We start from the raw sequence: 9,646 nt of genomic DNA, 5'->3' as shown, positions 1-9,646 counted from the left end.
CACAAACGCCAGGGGCCATAACAAACACAATCTGCAAGAATCATCATATATGGATAACCTAGACAGTTCTAAAAACTACAAGGTCCAGCATGAATGGCTAACCTTTATACCAGGGGTCTCCAGTCCTGGTCCTCGAGAGCCACAGTCCTGCATGTTTTAGATGTTTCCCTCTTCCAACACACCTGATTGAAATGATCAGGAGCTTCTGCAGAGCTTGATGATGAGCTGATCATCTGAATCAGGTGTGTTGGAAGAAGGAAACATCTAAAACATGCAGGACTGTGGGCCTTGAGGACCAGGATTGGACACCCCTGCTTTATAATGACCAAGAAAAGCTATTACAAACAGTGAAAAGACCCTGAACATAGCCCAAGTTCATCGGGTTAACTTGAAATCAGTTACTTGGACTATTATTATGCCAGAAAGGAGAACGACGCTCACAAATATCTTTTAATTACTCAGAATCCACGTTCACCATGAAATCTTGACAATATTATCGATACATTAAATGTCTCATGAGAAACATATCAAACAAGGTGGATTCGTGGCAACCAATCAGCTTTGACAATGTCGTGCAAACAACAAGGCGAGGGTGAATGCAACGTGTGCTGAGAACAGCTGAGAACAAGAAAAGCCATCTTTCCAGTACATTTCATCTCTCAGCTTGTGACAGGATTTGGGCTCCGTCTTTTCAGCCACTGACATTGTTCAAGCTTTGACTTTCTGTGTCTGATTTCAAAACAACATCTGGAGGGAGGAGGGCGGAGGGAGCTCAGCCTGAACCTGCCTTTCTCTCTTCATTGTGCACGCATCTTTGTGACTGTCAAGCAGTCACAAAGCCAACCAAATCCAAATCTCTCCCTTGTTAAAATCTCACACTCCTTTTTCCCTCCAATCCTCTCAAAGCTGTCTACCGCGGAGCAAAGTGCCTTGTTAGATCAGATCTGTTGCCGGTTATCCTGCAATATCCCCTTGCTCACAAAGTCTGGATTATACAATTAAACTCTACACTTTTGCATTTCAAAGCTTAAGCCCTCCATCAAAGCACAAACAACATGCAGAATTATGAAGATGAACAACGGCCTCAACAACAACAAAAAACAACTGCTTAAAGTACGCCTACACAAGATGTACACATATGGAGGAACATGTATCCTCATCAGAAATGCAAGCAGCTGGTTATTAGTTTATCACAGTTTTCTGTTCATGAGCGATTCGCCCTCTTTTCTCCGTTTTTTTTTTCTTTCCTTTCAGGTTATTTACTGTGAATGTGATCCTTTTGCTCTCCTCTGCCGACTCATTCATTCGTCTCATTAGCCGTACCGCTGTAAAGTCGGCTCTCAAAGCCTCTCTCCATCAAGGCTTTTCCTCTGGAGCAGACTTGCTCTGGCTGCTTTGCTCATTCTCTCACATCCTCAGGACGCGTCAGCGACAGTAAATAGCCGTGGATCTGCCTCGGTACTCAGCCACAGCTCTGCCATAAAAAAGAAAGAAAGAAAGAAAAAAAAAAAAGCAGTTGTTATGTCCAAAAGTTAGGTCTTGATTCCCTTTGTGGTGAATATTTTTCTCTTGCTGGTGCCTTGTTAAGGAAGAAATGGGACCACCCAGTGGAGCAGTAAAGACATCCAAATGTCATGGATTAAGAGTTACATCTTTAAGCCTCATTCACACAGGACCAGCATCACCTGGGGACTCCTAGTGATCTTAGTCCCTTGCAAATCTGCCATGTCCCTAATTTGTGGAGTGAAACTGGGTACTGGCATCGTTACCCATTCATAAAAACCTCAAATCCATCAAAAGACCAGAGTCTCAGAGGATGATTAGATGCATGACATTCATAATGTAACAGGCCCTGAAAATGACCCAACTCAATGTTGTTGTAATTAAAATCCTGAAACCACTACCTTCTAACTTTTACCCAAAGAACACACCCACCCACACTCATTCAGCCTCAAGAGTTCACTTCTGGTTTCTCAAAAATAATAATAAGATTCCTCCTCACACAGGCAAGACACAAGTACCAGCAGAGACATGGATCTTCAACTGAGAAGCTACGATAAGGCACAGGTTGATACCTCGAATCTAAAAAAAGCACAACTTCAGGAAGGAAGCTGCAGAAAGATGCAGAAACTTGAGCATGTAAAATCAAAGTATCTTAGAAGTTAGACTTCAGAGAAGCAACATCATGGAGCCGAGTCGCAGATGAAGATAAGGGATGAGGGTAAGACCCCCATCTGGGGTCTAGACGGTCGTGGTGATGGAGCAAAGTTAGCAAATGACTAAAGGGAACAAATAGTGAAGAAGAATGGATGCAAGATCACCAGCCTGGAAGGAAAAGTGGCAGAATGACGATGAGTTGGGGGCTGATCGGCTCAGAGAACACAAGCTCGTAGGTCATTAGACGAGAGCAGTAACGTTAAAGTGATTTTGACATTGTTTGAAAATGGGAGTAACGAAGGGAACAGAGCAGCGTTTTCATTGAGTTGACCGAAGACAGAATGTTAGTGGACAGATCTTCATTACCAAGAATACAAAATGACTATGAATAATTGACTAAACCCACCATAAATAACTGGAACAGCACAAATTAAGTCTTTTAAAATGGACTGTTAAGCCACCCAAAGTGCCAGTCGTACAACTGAGAGGCCTTTCAAAAATCACACGAAGGGGCGCCGCTATAGCTCACCTGGTAGAGCTGGCGTCCCATGTACAGGGCTACAGTCCCGATGCGGAGGTCATGGGTTCGAGTCCCGCTCATGACCCTTTCCCGCACATGTCCTCCCCCTACTCTTCTCCCCACTTTCCTGTCTCTCTTCCACTGTCCTATCAAATAAAGGCACAAAGGCCAAAAAAATTTAAAAAAAAAATAATAATAAAAAAAAAAAATCACACGAAGCACAATACTGATAAAATACAAAGAAAATCCACCTATACACTTAAACGCCACTGATAATACTATTCCCTGGTACTAAAATAGTTATGGTGACCTCCGTTAGAAAGTTCCACTATTAAATCCTGTATTAACTGGTTTATAGTCCTCCCAAACAAAACTGTACCATTAAAACCAAACAGTAAATAGAACAGATTAACAGGTCATTGAATTCAAAACCAGTCCAACCATAAAATGAGCATAAAACCATAAAAGTTGAAGTGAAATTAAAAATGGGTAAAGCAGTAGTGGCGGTCGTTGCTCTTGGATGTACACAACTGTCCCTGTCTTTTGTTTGGAACAACACAGTTTGGCGAGCTGTTTTGACACACAAGGAGCAGCGCAGCAAGCAAGGATATCTGTCTGGATCAGGTAAAGCTTAGACGTCATGCAGCAGCAGACAAAAGAGCGCTGAGCTGAAGGTATTTATTTCCAGGGTGCGAATGTGGTAAAACCGCAACTAGACAAAGACAGCAGCTGACTGAACCTGCTGGTTGCAACAAGGAACATTTTGATGTCTTTCACCAGGCTCATGTGGCAGTCTGTAAATATCATACTCGTGTAAAATGTCAGTAAATTCCAGTAAAAGACAGGCTTTCTGTGAGAATGTGCCGGTGGAGGAGGTGCTGTGCAGGAGTCCTCACATGGGCTTAAATCTTGCCAACAAACTATTGAGCTACGTTGACTGATCTGGCCACAAAACAAACAGTTTTAGAGGCAAATTTGACTTGAACAGCAAAAGAACAGAAACATGGGAACCACTGCATTGGGTTCTTGCATCTAAAGGTGTGTATAGACTTCAAATAAAATGGATTATTGAACAGAGTCTGAAACTTCCAATACCTTTCCAATGCCAAAAGAGTTGACGTCCAACAAATTTAGTAGCTGTCGAGAATCAACCAGCACAACACCAGGGATGCTTTTGAGAAGAGGCTGTCCAAAAATGGAATCCATCTCTCACATATCTAACAACATCTAAGTTTTGGCTTCAGTTAGGGTTATGTGTCGGGCTAGGTCTTGGCCAGAAGAAGTGACTTTATGAAGTCTTTCCGTGCCCATGGGGTTTCCAGCTGTTCCCTCTGTGCTCCGCTTAGATAACTATCTGAGACATCAGAATGGTATCGACCTTCTGATCAAACTCTCTGCGAGAAAGTCATTATTTCCAAATCATGAACCACATACGACTTATCTTGACGCATCTCCGTTAACGCAGAATCTGAACAGACAACATGGAGCTCCATCAGGTTTAAATACGTGGTGCCATGTTGCTGCTACTTGCATAGAATTACATCTGCTTCCATGTTTCTACATTTTACATGTAATTCTATTGTTCTGCCATGTTATGGAATCAGATTTCCTCTAGATCTCCATTTTCCATCTCTTAAAAAAAAGAAGACCTTATTTTTTTCTTCTGATGATCTAAATTGATTTTAATGCCTACTGCTTCGCTCTGACTTTCGCCTCCGGCACTTCACTGAGCTTCCTCTTACAATAAAGGGGGCTTGGGAAGGAAATGGCAACACAACAAATGAAGGAACTTTACACAAAAATTTGGAATTTATTCACTCAAAATCCTCAAACTATTGAAGCCACATATTTTCTTTTTCAGGATAATCTTTGGGATTCGTTTTAATCTTTCTGTGGCCCGACTTTGCAAACTAACCCAGAATATGAAGAAGCTCTGCCCTAGATGTGTCTCTGCTCCCCAGCAGTCATTTCTGTTATTTATCTCTCCCTGCTCTCTATCTGTCCATCTTGCCTACTCATAACTTATTCCATTATGTCTCTCTGTTTCCTCCTCGCTCCTGCTCCTCTCTCCTCTTTGTCTTTAATTTTCTGTCGGTTTCCTTCCCTTTAATCCTTCCTCTTGATGCGAAGTTTCTCAGCTGCAGCCTCAAGGTCAGCTTTCAGTTGAAATCACAGGACGCTTTACAGATGGAACAGCTGTAGCAGTGACCCACCCTTGAGCGGCGGCGGCGGCGGCGGCGTGGTCGCACGCAGGAATACGCTGCAGATGCAGGTCAGGAATACGCGCCCCCTTATGCGCGGTCATTATGCAGTTTGGCTGTTTGGGGCGAGACAGTTTTGCGTGTTTTGCTTATCATCGTCCTCTAATGTCACACCTCCTGGTCGACCCCTCAAAGTTGAGTTTGGGGGGCCCTCGTGGCAATGACTGTTCCGTCCCCGGCAACCAGACATCATCGCACCGCATCCCTCATCTCCATGTGCCTGCCACAGGCGGGGGATTTGCAAGGCTCATGTAGCATTTTATATGAATCCACGCATGTTTGTGAATAAGAGAGAATGAGGCCACCAATAGAGTTGTATGGATTTTTTTCCCCCCTCTCTCTCCCCTGATGCTCCCCAGCGCTTTGGGGAACTCTGACCCTGACAGTTTGCTGGCAAGTCTCGGCTGCCATTGATCACTTCTCACGCAAGTAAACAAACAAAGTCCTCCCCCCTCATCATCATCCCTCACGGTGTCTCTGAGCCGACAACAGACTCTGGGGCACGGGACGGCGGCGCTGGGCCCCATAATCCTGCATTACCCGGCTGAGGTTTGCTTTGTGCTGATAAAACTTTACTACAGTATATAAAATAAATCACATGAAGAATATTTATTAAATCCGAAGGCGTTATCAGCACCGAGTGCGGAACACACAGCTCCAGAATCCCAACAGAATTCCTTTTTTTTTTTGCAGCAGATGAGCAAAGATATTAGGTTGGACGCAGAGTACCAAACCTATTTATTTATTTATTCATCATTAAAAATCTCTCCTTGTCGATGGAACTGATAATGTGAGTTGTGAATTTTGTTGCTCTGCAGAAACCCGCGAGGTGAAAGGCTACGTTCAACTGTCAGCTCCATACATTATTTCGGCACAATTGAACGGTTAAATCTCAGCGTGCTTGTATCAGATATACCCAGAACAAAAAAAAAACAAATGAAGAAACTGCTTTCTCAAGGAGATGATGACACGAGATTTGAGCCATGATTCAAGTCGACCTCGCAGCTTCTCCTCTGGGCTCCCATTGTTCAGGATGCTGCCAGTCATTGATTTAAGCTACAGGTAAGGCAAACTCCTCCCCGAAGACGTTTTGTCCAACGTATAAATAATGAATTGTGTCGAGCACAAAGGCAGAAACTCCAACAGCGGTTCGGCGCGCTTCTACCCAGGAGGATGAATTAGCATTAGAGTAAAACTTTCTCAAAGATCGGAGAAGAAGTGCAGATAAACAAAAGGGCTCCATATAATTAAACTCCAAGTAGCTGCGCCGTAATTAAGGCTCATGCTATCAGTTTTCCTCGACGACATGATACAAACCTTTTATGCCATGAAACAAAACAATACGGGAGCTACACCGTCGTCTTTGTGGCGCTCTATTTCTGGCACAGAGGAAAATATAGTTTCTTTATTTTCCACAGTTTCCTGATTGCAAATGAGGTGACAGTGTTCTTTGTATGCTCAATTGCTCCCTCGGTTGCTGTTTTTTTTTTTTTTTCACCCCCTCTTCTTATCGCGATGACGTCTCTCCGCTATCAGGACGGATCAGCCTTGCAGAGAGAGACCGGTCGCTGAACCATTCACATTATTTGCACTCGCTACTGTTTTGCGTTTGACAACATAATTACTAAAGTCGAGGCCCTGTGCAATTAAAAGCCAGTGGCTGCTGACAGCGGAGGGAGCACGGCAAAGATGAGACAGGATCTCAACAAAAGGTGTTCTCAGAGAGGAACTGTCCTGGTGTTTTTTTTTTTTTTTTTTTCGATGCTGCTGGGAGGGGAGGGGGGATTATGATTACTAGGGGGGGTTTTTTTCTGTCTTCTGAGGAGTTGTTGCAAAAAAAAATAAAATGACAAGATGATCTAGATGTTCCTGAAATGACCCCGTTCTACCGTGAGTCTTATTTATGACGATGTGTTGAGAGAAGGAGGTTGGAGAGGTTTTCTTATAGCTTGTGTTGCTGGATCGTACAGAGCGATGTATGATCCACGAGTGTCGGACCTTGTAGATCACCTGAAGGCCAAAATGAAGGACTTGAGCTGGACGGTCGGAGAATTAAGGGTGCATCCAGGGAGAGGACGGTGAGCTGGTGAAACTACGACGATCTTTTGGGAATAGAATCACAATCCATAATGCAGGTTTAGTCGAACATGTGTGGTCAATCACATTTACCTCGGTATCAAGTCTGTCACTCAAAAAAAAAGGCCCAAATCTCTGCATGCTGGTTTGATTTATTTCTCAAACCTTTAACTGGAAGTGGTGATTCATATCTTGGCTGCTTCTTTTACGGTCTTTTGTCCACTCATTGCGATTCTTCATCCACCCAAGATGAGTTGTGTTACAACCAATCTTGTTTATGTGGTTTGGGAAAGTTTGGATTCCTCTGAAAACTGTAGAGCAGCAGAGCAGGTTTACATTTACAACCACCAAGACTCTTTTAGTTTGGGTATGAAGCCATTTGGGTCATTCTGAGAAGACAGCGAACATGTTCGTCTACGCTGAGCACCAAGTATCAAACCGATGGATGTTTAGAACCAAGAAAGAATTGAATTCCCTCTTAGAGACAACAGGAGATGGTACTTACCTCCCAAAGGAGTCTCCACAGAGTCTCCACCTCACCAGGGCAGAAGAGTTGCCTGTTGACTTGCAGCTTACTTTCAGATCCTCCATTTTAGTAAAACTCAGGCTGACATATTGATATTTTCCAGGCTAGTGTGGGATGGTGCCACTGATTCATATGAATTCAATTTGAACCCTAAAGTCTAGCTATGCCACAAAACAAATCCAGTGTCATGTTAAGATTGTCCACGATCATCTACGACACAACTACTTTTAATTAACTTGTAAAGGTAAACATTTCCAGGTTTTCCACTTGGGAACTGCTCTTACACTCACTTTGTAACTTGTCAGTGTAACCTGTTAGTTTTGTTTTTTTTCCTTTTTTTCTTTTCTTTTTTTCCGTCTGTGGCAACCGTCCGATAAATTCAACCACAATAGAAAAGACATCCCAACATCACCAACATTCAAGACTGTTCATTTCACCTGGGTTTGTGTCACAGAGCTAAACTGGAGGGTAAGAAGGATCCCTGGGAACAAAGGTCCACACAGGCAGTTTTGCAACAATCTACCCAAAGTAAGAAGCATTTAAGCAGAAAGTCTGAATATTCTCCCCATCTGCTAGTGTCTAGCAATGAACAGGTGAAATTTAGCTTCAGTCCAAGAAAAGAACCCAAAAAGACTCGAGAAGCAACAACTCTGCAGTTCCCTCAGCTCCATGTAGCATCCCTCAGCTTCACTGTTTTGGTTCTCTCTAACTGCTTTCGCCTTATTTCCAGCAGCGGTAGGGGAATGTGCTCAGTGAAAATAAATCCTCGGATAAATCCATTGTAAGCTGCTCGCTCATACCTGCCCTGCATTAAGCAGGATTAGCTGATGAAGATAGTCTGTCGACCATTCAGGGGCTAAAGCTGAAGCCAGGCGTTTTTGGGAAGAGTTGGTGGAGCCCAAAAGTGAGCTAAAAGGGGAGTTTATTTATTTATTTTTACAGTGGATGCATGTTTATTACTTTGCTCATATATTTACTGGAGGGAATTTGTTGACGGCTTGTTCTGCTGACCAAAAAAAACAAAACAAAAAATATTAAGTCTGGTTTAATCCATCCATCCTTTATCTATACACCGCTTAATCCTCACTAGGGTCATGGGGGACTGGAGTCTATCCCAGCTGACTCAGGGTGAAGGCAGGTTCACCTGGACAGGTCACCAGTCTATCACAGGGCTACACTTAGAGACAGACAACCAAGTACACTCACATTCACACCTACGGACAATTTAGAATCACCAATTAACCTCAACATGTTTTTTGGACTGTGTGGGTGGAACCCGGAGAGAACCCATGCTGCACATGCAAACTCCACACAGAAAGATCCCGGGTGTCGTCACCAGGATGTGAACCGGCGACCTTCTAGCTGCGAGGCAACGGTGCTAACCACTGAGCCACCTTGCATCCTCCAAAAAAAGACACATATTAATATTATTTTTCACTTTCAGTTAAATGTATTTTCAGATCTACATCAGTCCTGATCCTGTTTACCAAGTATTCATTCATTTGAAACATTTAAACCATTTAAAGGCCAGTTTGTCTACATGATGCCACACTTGTTTTTATAAAAAAAAGAAGAAGAAAAAAAAGCTTAATTTCCATATTGTAAGTACTACTTACTGTTTCATCACCATCTGGCATGTGTGATTAACAACAACATCAATTCTGATGCATTATTATTTTTATGCATTGTAGCACAAAAACAAACAAACAAACAAACAAACAAACAAACAAAAAACATACCAGGACCTTGAAGACAAAAATGTCCCAGTCAAAAAACACACCATGAAAGTTTAACATAATACCATTATTTTCTACTTTCAATGACTTGTTTTGTTTCACCAACATCATAACTACAGAATATCTGTTCATTTTCAAGGTTTTAACCCTCCAAATGCCGGTTTGTTTACATAATGCTAGCATTGTTCTTTTTTTTTTTTTTTTTTTTAAAAAGGAAAAATATAGTTATATAATAAGCAAGAAGGGGAAAATTCTGTTGTTGATTATTGCAGTCTGGGATGTGTGAATGATTAACACCAACATTGATTCTGATGCATTATTATTTTTTACGCCGTGTCAGATTAAAAAAAAAAAAAGATACTCACAACCT

This window comes from Stegastes partitus, unplaced genomic scaffold, assembly GCF_000690725.1.
Source record: "Stegastes partitus isolate 25-593 unplaced genomic scaffold, Stegastes_partitus-1.0.2 Scaffold536, whole genome shotgun sequence".
NCBI lineage: Eukaryota > Metazoa > Chordata > Actinopteri > Pomacentridae > Stegastes > Stegastes partitus.
The sequence above is the reverse complement of the archived record's forward strand: the minus strand, read 5'-3'. Positions refer to the sequence as shown.